Source organism: Rhinolophus hipposideros, assembly GCF_964194185.1.
Source record: "Rhinolophus hipposideros genome assembly, chromosome: 11".
Lineage (NCBI taxonomy): Eukaryota > Metazoa > Chordata > Mammalia > Chiroptera > Rhinolophidae > Rhinolophus > Rhinolophus hipposideros.
Genome location: NC_138057.1, coordinates 58,057,426 through 58,069,525, shown reverse-complemented (window position 1 = coordinate 58,069,525; position 12,100 = coordinate 58,057,426). Strand labels below are relative to the sequence as shown.

The window sequence follows — 12,100 nt, the reverse complement described above, 5'->3', positions numbered from 1 at the left end:
AAAACACAAGAGAAAGAGCAAAAAGGTGGCCTAGAGTGGCCACCTCATTAGGAAGCCAGAAAGCAAGAGAACTAGCCAACTTAATTAATGTAGGTAAGTTTCCTGGGGCAGAGTTGAATAAGAAAAATGGAGATTGAACCTTGAAGAGCAAATTAAAATTAGAATAACATGTTTTATTTTTTGTTGTAAGAAAATAACAATACCCTTACTCTCTAAAAATCTGAAGTCACTTTATAACGACCATTTTAAACTTATGTGCAATACTGACAGCAAAACAGAACAAAACAAAAACTGTATTAACCAGGTTGAACAAATCCAATTTCATTATTCTTACAGATTCTACTCTCCTTATCTTTCCCCTCCCATATATCACAACAGTAAAAACAATGAAATAATAATAAAGTGCTTGGAGTTCATTCAATATACTATAAAACATTCCCAATTCATTCATTTAATGGACCTTTGTTGAATACCTTCTATGTACCTGGAATTATGTTAGGTATTGAAGTACAAAGATGAATAAGCCTATAGCTCAATTATAGCAGTATTTCTTATTCTTTGGCAGGTTTTCTGTATCATCTACCCTGTTCCATGAGAGTCAATCTATTGTTATAAAGTTACTGGTTTATATCCTTGATCCTTACGTAGCACTTAAATTTTTTTTAATTAAAATATAGCTAACATTATATATAACAATATTATATTAGATTCAGGTGTATGCCATGTCTATTCAACATTCATGTACCTAAAGAAGTGATTACCATATGAAGGCTAGTAATGATCTAATACCATATAACATTATTACAATATTATTGAGTAAATTATGCTGTACTTTACATGCCTATGATTTATTTATTTTATAACTGGAAATTTGAACCTCTTATTCCCCATTCACCTTTTCTCCCTTTAACTTTTTTTTCAATTACAGTTGACATCCAATATTGTTTTATATTAATTTCAAGTGTACAGCATAGAGGTTAGATATTTATATAATTTATGAAGTGATCCCCTTGATTAGTCTAGAACCCACCAGAGACAATAGTTACAATAGTCATGACTATATTCTGTATGCTGAAATTGACATTCTTGTGACTATTTTGTAAGTACCAATTTGTACTTAATCCCTTCACCTTTTTCACCCACCCCCCAAACTCCTCCCATATGATAACTATCAAATAACTATCAGTATCTACTCATATGAGCCTGTTTCTTTTTGTTTGTTCATTAATTTTGTTTTTTAGAGTCCATATATATGTAAGATCATATGGTATTTATCTTTCTCTGTCTGACTTATTTCACTTAGCATAGCATAGTATCGTCTGGGTCCATCCATGTTGTCGCAATGGTAGGATTCATCTTTTTTATGGCTGAGTGATATTCCATTGTATATATGTGCCACATCCTGCTTTTAGTCTACTCCCTTTCCAAAGGGGATTTGTATTAAGTATTTTCCTCTCAGCTATTTCTGCAAATTAGACACAGTGACAATGGAACATACGAAAACAAAATAATGTGGTATACCAGTGAAATTCAGGTAAAGCTAAGTGTATTGTCTTTCGAGTCTAAAAGCAAGAAAGAAGCAAACGTACAGTATCTTGCTCATTTTGTCAGTATAAACTTCCCTCAGTCCTCCCCTCTACGCCTTCTGATCTTTCCTTCTCAGACCGTGGTCACTGCTTGCAGTTTCCCTATCAGTGTCACCCTTTATCTATCTTTGTTCTCATTATTTCCGTTATTTTGACATAATTTTGTTATGCTTTTTATTAAAGTCCATCACTCCTCCATATGCCACTTGTTCAAGCCCAAGTGTGTAGTGATCCCTGGCGGGGGGGGGGGGGAACACAAAACAGCATGGACTGATGGAAATAGTTTCTGAAGAGTCCCAATAATTAGGTGGGGGTGCTGGCACCTAGTAAAATTACTTCCTATGGATCCGTCTCTTGTGTACAGGTGCACATAAACAGATTTGGATATAAATAAATATATACCTATATAGATATATACATATATCTATATATACACATATATATATACACACCTATATATACATATATAGATAGATAGATAGACATACATATATACATATAGTTTCCTATTTTTACTCCTTTTATTGGTAGTTTTCAACTGTTTGCTCTAATTCTATTAAGGACCCGAAAAATTTATTAGTATAAGACCCTATGTCTCTTTTTAACTTCATTACATTTATGGGAGTCACACTGAACATTGGTTAGTAAAATTATATAGGTTTACAGTGTACAATTCTGTAATACGTCATCTATCTATTGCATTGTGTGTTCATTGCCCAGAGTCAGTACTCCTTCTGTGACTATATGTTCGACCCCGCTCTTTATCGGCTTCTACCACCCACCACGTCCCTTACCCTCTGGTAACCATTAAACTGTTATCTGTGTCTATGAAATTCTGCTTGTTTGTTTGTTTGTTTATCTTGTTCATTTGTTGCTTTCAATTTAATATCCCACTTATGAGTGAAGTCATACGGTTCTTGACTTTTTCTGTGACTTATTTCGTTTAGCATAATAATCTCAAGATCCATCCATGTTGTTGGAAATGTCAGTATTTCATCTTTTCTTATGGCCGAGTAGTATTCCATTGTATGTATGTACCACATATTATTTATCCAATTATCTATCAAAGGACACTTTGGTTGTTCCCATGTCTTGGCCACTGTGAATAATATTGCAGTGAACATAGGGGTTCATATACCTTTACAGATAAATGTTTTCAGATTTTTGGGTAGATACCCACAAGAGGAATTGCTGGGTCACATGATAATTTTATTATTAACTTTCTGAGGAAACTTCATGCTGTTTTCCATAGTAGCTGTACCGATTTATATTCCCAACAGCAATGTATGAGGTTCCTTTTTCTCCACAGCCTCTCAAACATTCGTTATTCTTTGTCCTCTTGATAGACATTCTAACAGGTGTGAGGTTATATCTCATTGTGGTTTTGATTTGCATTTTCCTAATAGCTAGTGAAGTTGAGCATTTTTTCATATATCTATTGGTCGTTTGTAAGTCTTCTTGGGAGAGGTTTCTGTTCATGTCCTCTGCCCATTTTTTAATTGGATTGTGTGTTTATTTTTGTTGTTGAGGTGTATGAGTTCTATATATATTTTGGATATTAGCCCCATCTAGAGGTGTTGTTTGTAAATATCTTATCCCATTCAGTTAGCTACCTCTTTATTTTGCTGATGGTTTCCTTTGCAGTGCAGAAACTTTTTAGTTTGATATAATTCCATTGATTTATTTGTGCTTTCACTCCCCTTGTCTTTGAGGTCAAATTCATAAAGTCCTCTCTGAACCTAGGGTCCATTAGTTTAGTACCTATGCTTTATTTTATGCAATTTATTGTTTCAGGTCTTATGTTTAGGTCTTTGATCCATTTTGAGTTAATTTTGGTATGGAGACAACAGTCTAGTTTCAGATTTTTGCACATGGCTTTCCAGTTTTCCCAGCACTATTTATTGAAAAGGCTTTCTTTTTTCCATTGTATGTTTCTGGCTCCTTTGTCAAAAATTATCTGCTCATATACATATGGGTTTATTTCTGGGTTCTCAATTCTCTTCCATTGGTCTCTGTCTGTTTTTCTGCCAATACCATACTGTTTTCATTATTGTTGTTTGTAGTATAAAGTCAGGGAGTGTGATACCTTTGACCTTCACCTTGTTCTTCTCAGGATTGCTTTGACTATGCAGGGTCTTTTGTGATTTCATGTAAATCTGTTGATTTTTTTTGTTTTATTTCTTTAATAAATTCCATTGGGATTTTGTTAAGGATTGTATTAAATACGTACGATGCTTTGGGTAATATGGCCATTTTCACTATATTGATTCTTCCAATCTATGAACATGGAATATCTTTCCATTTCTTTGTGTCTTCTTCAAATTTTTAAAATTATGTCTTATAGTTTTCAGTGTATAGGTCCTTTACATCCTTTGTTTATACCTAGGTATTTTGTTCTTTGTGTTGCAACCACAAAAGGACTTTTTTTTTTCCTTTCTTTTACTGAAATTTCATTGCATTTGTTTATTGTTTCTTATAGTATTTTGGTAGTCTTTTTTTGGTAGTCTAGGGTTTTCCATATAAAGAATCAAAGTCACCTGTAAAAAGTGACAATTTGACTTCTTCATTCCCAATCTGGATGCCTTTTGTTTCCCTCTCTTGCCTGATTGCTCTGGCTAGGACATGCAATACTATGTTGAATAACAGTAGTGATAGGGGGCATCCCTTTCTTGTTCCTGTTCATAGAGGGAAAGCTTTGAATTTTTCACCATAAAGTATGATATTAGCTGAGAGTTTGTCCTACATGGCCTTCATTATGTTGTGGTACTTTCCCACTTTGTTAAGTGTTTTAATCATAAATGGATGTTGTATTTTGTCAAATGCTTTTTCTGCATCAATTGGTACGATCATATCATTTTTTACCCTTTATTTTGTTTATGTGGTGTATCACATTGTTAATTTGCATATGTTGAACCATTTTTGCACCCTCTGGAATGAATCCAACTTGACTGTGATGTATAATTTTTTTAATGTATTGCTGTATATGATTTGCTAGTATTTTGTTTAGGATTTTTGTATCTGTATTCATAAAAGGTATTGGTCTGTATTTTTTTGTGTGTGTGTGTGTTATCCTTACCAGGTTTTGATATCAGAGTAATTTTGGCCTCATAATGTGTTAGAAAGTATTACCTCTTCTTCAATTTTTGGAAGAGTTTCAGGAGGAAAGGAATTAAATCACCTTTGAATGTTTGGTAGAATTCAGTAGTGAAGCCATCTGGTCCTGGACTTTTGCTTTAGGGGAGGTTTTGGATGACTGTTTCCATCCCCTCACTGTTGATTAGTCTATTTAGATTTTTCCAGTTTTTCCTGATTCACTCTAGGAAGGCTATATATATATTTAAGAACTTGTCAATGTCTTCTAGGTTACTGAATTTGGTGGCATATATTTCTTTGTAGCATTCTTGTACGATCCTTTGTATTTCTGTGGAATCTGTCATAACTTCTCTTTCATTTCTGATTTTGTTTGAGTCTTTTGTTTTTCCTTAGGGAGTCTACCCAGGGGTTTGTCAACTTTATTAATCTTTTCAAAGAATCAGGTCTTAGTTGAATTAATTTTTTCTATTGTCCTTCTGTTCTCTATTTTATTTAATTCTGCTCTAATTTTTATTATTTCCTTCCTTCTGCTGACTTTGGGTTGCATTTGTTCCTCTTTTTCTAGTTCTTTAAGATGTAATGTTAGGTTGTTGATTTGGGATTTTTCTTGTTTCTTGAGATAGGCCTGTGATAATATAAATTTACCTCTTATTACTGTTTTCACAGCATCCCAGTAATTATGATATGATGCATTTTCATTCTCATTTATTTCGAAGTATCTTTTGATCTTTCCTTTTATTTCTTCTTTGACCCAGTCATTCTTTAGTAGCATGTTGTTTAATCTCCACATATTTGTGGTTTTTCCCACTTTCTTTTTGCAGTTGATCTCCAATTTCAAAGCATTGTGATCAGAGAATATACTTAGTATGACTTCAATCTTCTTAAATTTGCTGAGGCTAGTTTTATGTCCCAATACATGGTCTATCCTTGAGAATATTCCATGTACACTAGAAAAGAATGTGTAGTCTTATGTTCTAGAATGAAGTGCTCTATACATGTCAATTATATCCATTTGGTCTAATGTGTCATTTAGGGCTGATATTTTGTTATTTATTTTCTGTTTGGATGATCTATCCATAGCTTTCAATGACGTATTTAGGTCCCCTACTATAATTGTGTTTTGGTCAATTTAGTTTTGTTCTGTTAGTAGTTGCTTTGTATATTTCGGCGCTCCCTGACTGGGGGATATATATTGATAAGCATTATGTCTCCTTGGTGTATTGTCCCCTTTATCATTATGAAATGTCCATCTTTGTCTCATTATCTTTTTTTAAGTTTATTTCATCAGATTTAAGCATGGTTATATTTGCTTTTCTCTGAAAGTCATTTGCTTGGAGTATTGTTTTCCACCTTTTTACTTTGAATCTATATTTGTCTTTGCAACTGAAATGTGTTTCTTGAAAGTAGAATACGGTTAGGTTTTGGTTTATTTGATCCAATCTTGTGCCTTTTTATTGGTAAGTTCAATAAATTTATATTTAAGGTTATTGATATATGAGGATTTCCTGTATCCATTTTATCTTTGGTTTTCTGGTTGGTAGTTTGCTGTCTCCATTTTTTCTTTGTCTTTGTATTTCTGTGTTATTTTAGTTTGGTGGTACTCTATAATTTTTTCCCATTTTCTCTTTTTTTATATAATGTGTCTCAGTTCTGTGTCTCCCCATCTTCCCAGTGGTTACCATTATGTAAAAGTTTCATATATGCAGTATATGAAAGTTTTCATATATACAGTATCTTCAGCAAGCATGTTATCACCATTCCCCTTTGCAAATTAAGACATTTACACTCTCCCCTTTTATGTTTTTGTTGTGACAAATTATTCCTATTTATGCTGAAACTTCATTTGCAAGTTGCATTAGCAAATTGTCTTCTTTTTCTCTTTTTTTTATATTTTTATCTCCTTTCCCCTCTATATTATATTTAAGTGTATAGTACCCCATTCTGAGTAGGAGTTGTTATTTCCTGCTTCTGCTTAGCTGTTAGTCATCATATTCACAATTTTGTATCCTTTTGTCTTTTTGTTTCAGGTAGAATAACCTCCTCCAGTATTTCCTGTAATATAGGCCTTGTGGTGGAAAACTCTCTCAGTTTCTGGATATCTGGGGAGGTCTTTAAAACTCCTTCATATCTAAAGGATAACTTTGCTGGATATATTATTCTTGACTTGTAATTTATCTCTTTCAATAGTTTAAACATTTGATTCCACTCCCTTCTAGCTCCAGTAGAGTTTCTGCTGAAAATCGAATGATAATCTAAGGGAGATTCCTTTGTAGGTTACCATCTTTTCCCTAGCTGCCTTGAGAATTCTTTAATTTTTGACAGTTTCAATATAATGTGCCTTGGAGAAGACCTTTTAGGAATGAAATAATTAGGTGCTCTGTTTGCCTCTTGGATTAAAGGATCCAGTTCTTTCCATGGGTTTGGGAATTTCTCTTTGACTATTTGTTTGAATAGGCTCTCTGTGGTCTTCTCTCTTTCTTCTTCTTCTGTTATGACCATTACTCTTATATTGCTCTTTCTGATGGAGTCAGATAGCTCTTATATAATTTTTTGACTTTTTTAACTCTCAAGTCTCTCTTTTTATCTCTTCTCTCCTTTTACAGAAATCATTACTGTATTTCTATCTACAACATCACTAATTCTTTTCTCCATCTGATCAGCTCTATTTCCTAACCTCACTATTTTATTCTTCAAATCTTTTGAGTTCTTCAGCTCCAGAATTTCTACTTTTTAAAAAAATTTAATCTCTTTAATAAAGTATTCATTTTGTTTATTGATTTCCGACTTCATTAAACTGCCTGAATTTTCTTGCATCTCGTTTTTTTAGAACTGCAATCTGGAATTCTCTGTCATTTATGTCACAAATTTCCATGCCCTTAGGTTTATTTTTTTGGAGATTTTTCATTTTCTTTCTGAGCTGCCTTGTTACCTTGGTGGTTCATAATAATTGGTGGATGTTTTCTCTTCCTAGGCATCTATGGGAATGAATCTTGCACTAAGTTGATATGAAGTGGTCTCTCTTTTGTTTCCTAGTAGGTAGCACTGGAGTATTTTATTCTCTCTTGCTCTGTTCTGGCTTCTCATGATGGAAGATTCCCTGGGGAGGTAGACGTCTCCTCTGTGACCAGGTCTCCTGGGTCTCAGAGCACCACCCCGTGGGAGAATATGGTGGGCAATGGGGTTCTGAGCCTCTGAAATCCCAGTGTTGCCTCTGCTGTCAGATGCAGAGCTGCAATGCCTGAGCAGCCCTGGGTTCCCATGCTAGGATCAGCTGTGAAAGGTGGTGGATGTTGGGTAGGCTGGGTAAACCCACTGGTGTGTTTCTGGTTTTGTTCTCTTCCAAGTAATGGCGACTGACAGAGCACAGCTGCTTCACTCTTAAATTCTCCACCTCTGTCACTGGATTAGCCGCAGTGTGTGTCTGCCGCTCAGGACTCTCTCTCCAATGTCAGTGTTGTATGTATTCTGCTCTTTAACTTGACTCTGTTCCAGTTTCTTCTAGGTCTCACTGCTAGCCCAGGGAGCGTGTGGGAAGACAAACTCTGGGACAGTTGGAGGAGGTGGCTAGGCTGCATGGATTTGTTTTCTGCCTGGCAGTGAGGGTTGCTAGACCACAGCTGTTGCACTTCTGTATTAGGTCTCTACTCAAAAGGTCTCTGCCCAGATCACTGGGTTCAGCCATATTATATGCTGATCACTCAGGCAGGACTGCTTGGGGCCACAGAGAATAGTTGGGGACACAGAGAATGCACATGCAGCTTGAATCCTCCCGTCCTGGGACTGCAGTGAGCTCTGGGCTGTGTACATGCACCTCTCTCTTCTTCTCTCTTCCCTCCTCTCCTGTTCGCCTGATTCTCCCACTTTCAGATGTTTCAGTGTGCAGATCTCTAAGACATGTTTTGCGTTCTGCAGGGAACCCTCTGCTGAATTACAACTGTTCAACTTGCTGTAACTTCAAGGGGAGAGATCAAGGAGGATCCCTCATGCTGTCACATTTCTACGTAAACTGTTTTAACTGAAGTATCAGCAAGACAGTTTCAGATGAGAGACTGGATCATTCTGCCACTTATGAAACCTTGGACATGAACTGGGAAGATGAGCTCTAAATCTTCGCTCTAGGGTAATTTACCAATCTATTTATTATCCCTGTTGCCATTACTGACCACTGGCTATAGTTACCTTACTAAAATTCCAAATAAATATGTTATATTCTTGCATAATAATATCCCCATTTTCTTTAGGCTAAAATCCAGACTGGCCACAGATAATCCCTCCAAACTCATTCTTTGTTTGTCCCCAAACTTATGTATCAGAACATATCAAATCAATTGTAGGATCCTCAGATTTCCATTCCTGTTCATACTTTTGTGACTTTTCATGTCTTTCGCCTTAGTTAGAATCTAGAATATGCTCTCCTCCAAGATCAACCGCCTAAAACCAACATAAATTTCAAGAAGGAATCAAGCCTTCGCTCCTCGAAGAATCCCCTCTATTATCTAAACATGATGAGATAGCATCTCCCTTTAGTGCTCCCAGTGTAATTTGTACATATATTTCCTTACAGTACTTTTTGTATGAGTGTTTGTATCTCTATTATACTACCCTCTATATTATAATTTGTATGATCTTATTCTTTTAAGTTTGGTATTTTTTTCTTAAAGATGGGAATTATCTTTTTATCTTTATGGCTCTCATAGAACCTTGATATCACTAGGCATTATATAAATATTTGTTGAATAATTATGTTAGCTAATAAGTTTCTGGAACATCCAGAAAAAATGATATTGCTAAAAAGTCAATAATCCTGTTTTCCTACCACTATTCACAGACAAACTACATGCATAGTTTATATATTGCAGTTATTTTATTGAAAAATTAGCTGAGGTAGGAAAAGCTTGAATAATTTAGTTTCAATTATTCTGGTCTTCTGCCTTCTCAAGAAAGGAAACCAAAGGGAAAGTAACAGAAACAAAGCAAACCTCACTGGGAATGTTGTATTGATTCTTCTTTATATGTAATATTATTGATATGACTATTTTATGGCGTTTATCTACAAATAAATCTAGTAATAAAAGAATAATTTAAATACAAAGTTTTAGATCTTTGTTCTAATAGTAAAAACATAATGAAAGTCATAAATCATCTGTTTCCCAGCTATGAGATACCCTTATTTTCCCTGTCAGTACTTTTCAAACATTTTCTACCTCTTGCTTAAATCAATAACACCCACTTTTAAAGCTCACAGAACTTTCATTTCAGAGATATCTCCAATTTATTCTTAAGAAATATAATGATTGGGAAAATGGATAGATAGCCATCAGATTAAGAAGCACAGCTGTTGAAAAAAAGTAAAAGAGGCTATTTTTATGAATAATGCTCCTGCTGTTGTTTTCTGGAGAAATCAAAACACCACTGAGCTAAAAACAGATAAAAATGAAAAGTAATGATACATAACTTTCTATATATAATTATCTAAAAAATTGTTGAATACATAAAAATTGGTTAAAAATTATGTTATGTTTCCTGCTATATCCCAATACTGAAAGCTGAATAATACATTAACTCAATAAAAATTTGAGCAGTGTGTATAAAACATATTAAAGAAAAAAAAACAAAAAAAATATTTTTTTAGACTGTGTTAATAATGGAAACATGAAAAGGCAAAACACAGAGTGGGAGAAATTATCGGAAAATTCTTATTAGCAATATACAAATAACAAGTGCAAAAAAGACATGAATAGACACTTCATCAAAGAGAACACTCAAATGAGCAATAAACAGATACAAAAATGATAAACATCACTATACATCCGGGAAATATAATTTAAATCCACAGTGAGGTAAAATTACATACCTGCACACTAGTTTATATGTCTAATTTTCAATATGTATGTAGTCACAGATACATACATATATATATATCTATATATATCTATATAGCTATATATACACATACACATACACACACACACACACACACACATATATATATAATTAATTCAGTTGTTTCTTTAAAATGTGGGCATTTTTATAGTCAAAATTATACTTCAATATAAAAATGCAAAAAAAATACACACCAGAGGGACTTGGATCATCAGAGATCCAAGTAAATATACACTGCAGACTTGGGACTCTCATTCTGTGAGGTTTTTAGATGATTTATAAGAGGGAAAAACTGTGTATATTAAAATTCACTTTATTCATGTGTCCTTCAATGCCTAATTTGTATTTTTTATTTTCAGTTTTAAACAGAACTTTTCCATTTGATGTCAGGGAAATGTGGTTGATTACAGGTTAGGCATAGACAGGTTAAGAAACAAAATGACAGTTTAGCAGCAGGTTCTCATGGGAAAAGAAAAAGAAAAGGAGGAAGTGAGGAAGCCAAGTATGGGATGGAGAGAGGGGAGGAAAACAGAAAAGGTTCATTTATCATTTTTTCCCCCACTTTGCCAAATCTCTATTAATGAGTATTTTGAGTTTGGATTTAATCATCTGTAATAATATATAGCTTGGACACAAAATCAGATTCAGTTACTATCCATTTGTAGCAATGTTATATTCTAAATAATTGGTTCTCTATTTAGATACTAATCTATCAATTGTATAATGCCTATGTTATTTCTAAGATCTGTTTATTAATGTAATATGTTGGGATAAGAAATTTATCCATATTTTATGAAAGAAAAATAGAGCAAATTGTGTTTTAAGGCTAAAGGCATCACAGTTCATTTTCAGAAATATATTTAAACAACAGAATGAAACGTATTCTAATAATTATTACACACACAAAAATAACAAGCAATGTTTGACAGTTTTTAAAAAGTAAAACTATTACCCAAATTACCACATTCTATTTTTATCCCTATGGTCTCTAATAGTTATTGAGACACTATAACAAGGATTACAAGCACGTGGGGGCACAGCAAACGCTCACTCACACACCACTGTGTTTAGTATCTATGATGACTATATAATGATTATAACCAGCAATCAAGAGCCAAAACGCACACATGAAAACCAGCATTATGCTACAAAAAGGCATACACATATTTGAATTATATTAAAAGTTCTCTGTGACTATAGGTAACAGAAATATCATCAGTAACTTCAACTACGCTATTATTAAAAAAAAATTCATAATGAATAATCCCTCAGATATCAAAAAAGGTTAGCAACATCGTTGCAACAAGTTCACAAATGTTACTGCCAGACCTCATATACATATATGTGTATATACACATACATAAATAGGGTGCCCAAAACAATGTACACACATTTTAAGAAAGGAAAAACCTGTATTAAAATTGTAATAATCAATTTATACCAATAACGAAAGAAGAATACAAGTCAGGTGTACAGGTACACATTTTTTTGTCACCCCTGGTGTGTGTGTGTGTGATGAGATTACTGGATGGAAATAT

General features: G+C 33.9%; 1 long non-coding RNA gene across 1 annotated transcript in view; it reads left to right on the top strand.

Moving 5' to 3' along the window:
• The window catches only part of LOC308505317, a 31,894-nt gene extending 21,616 nt beyond the window's left edge, over positions 1 to 10,278 (top strand). The window contains exon 4 of the long non-coding RNA XR_013994521.1: positions 8,592 to 10,278. This is a non-coding gene — a long non-coding RNA (uncharacterized lncRNA). The remainder of the gene's footprint in view (positions 1 to 8,591) is intronic.
• Positions 10,279 to 12,100: the final 1,822 nt, after the last annotated feature.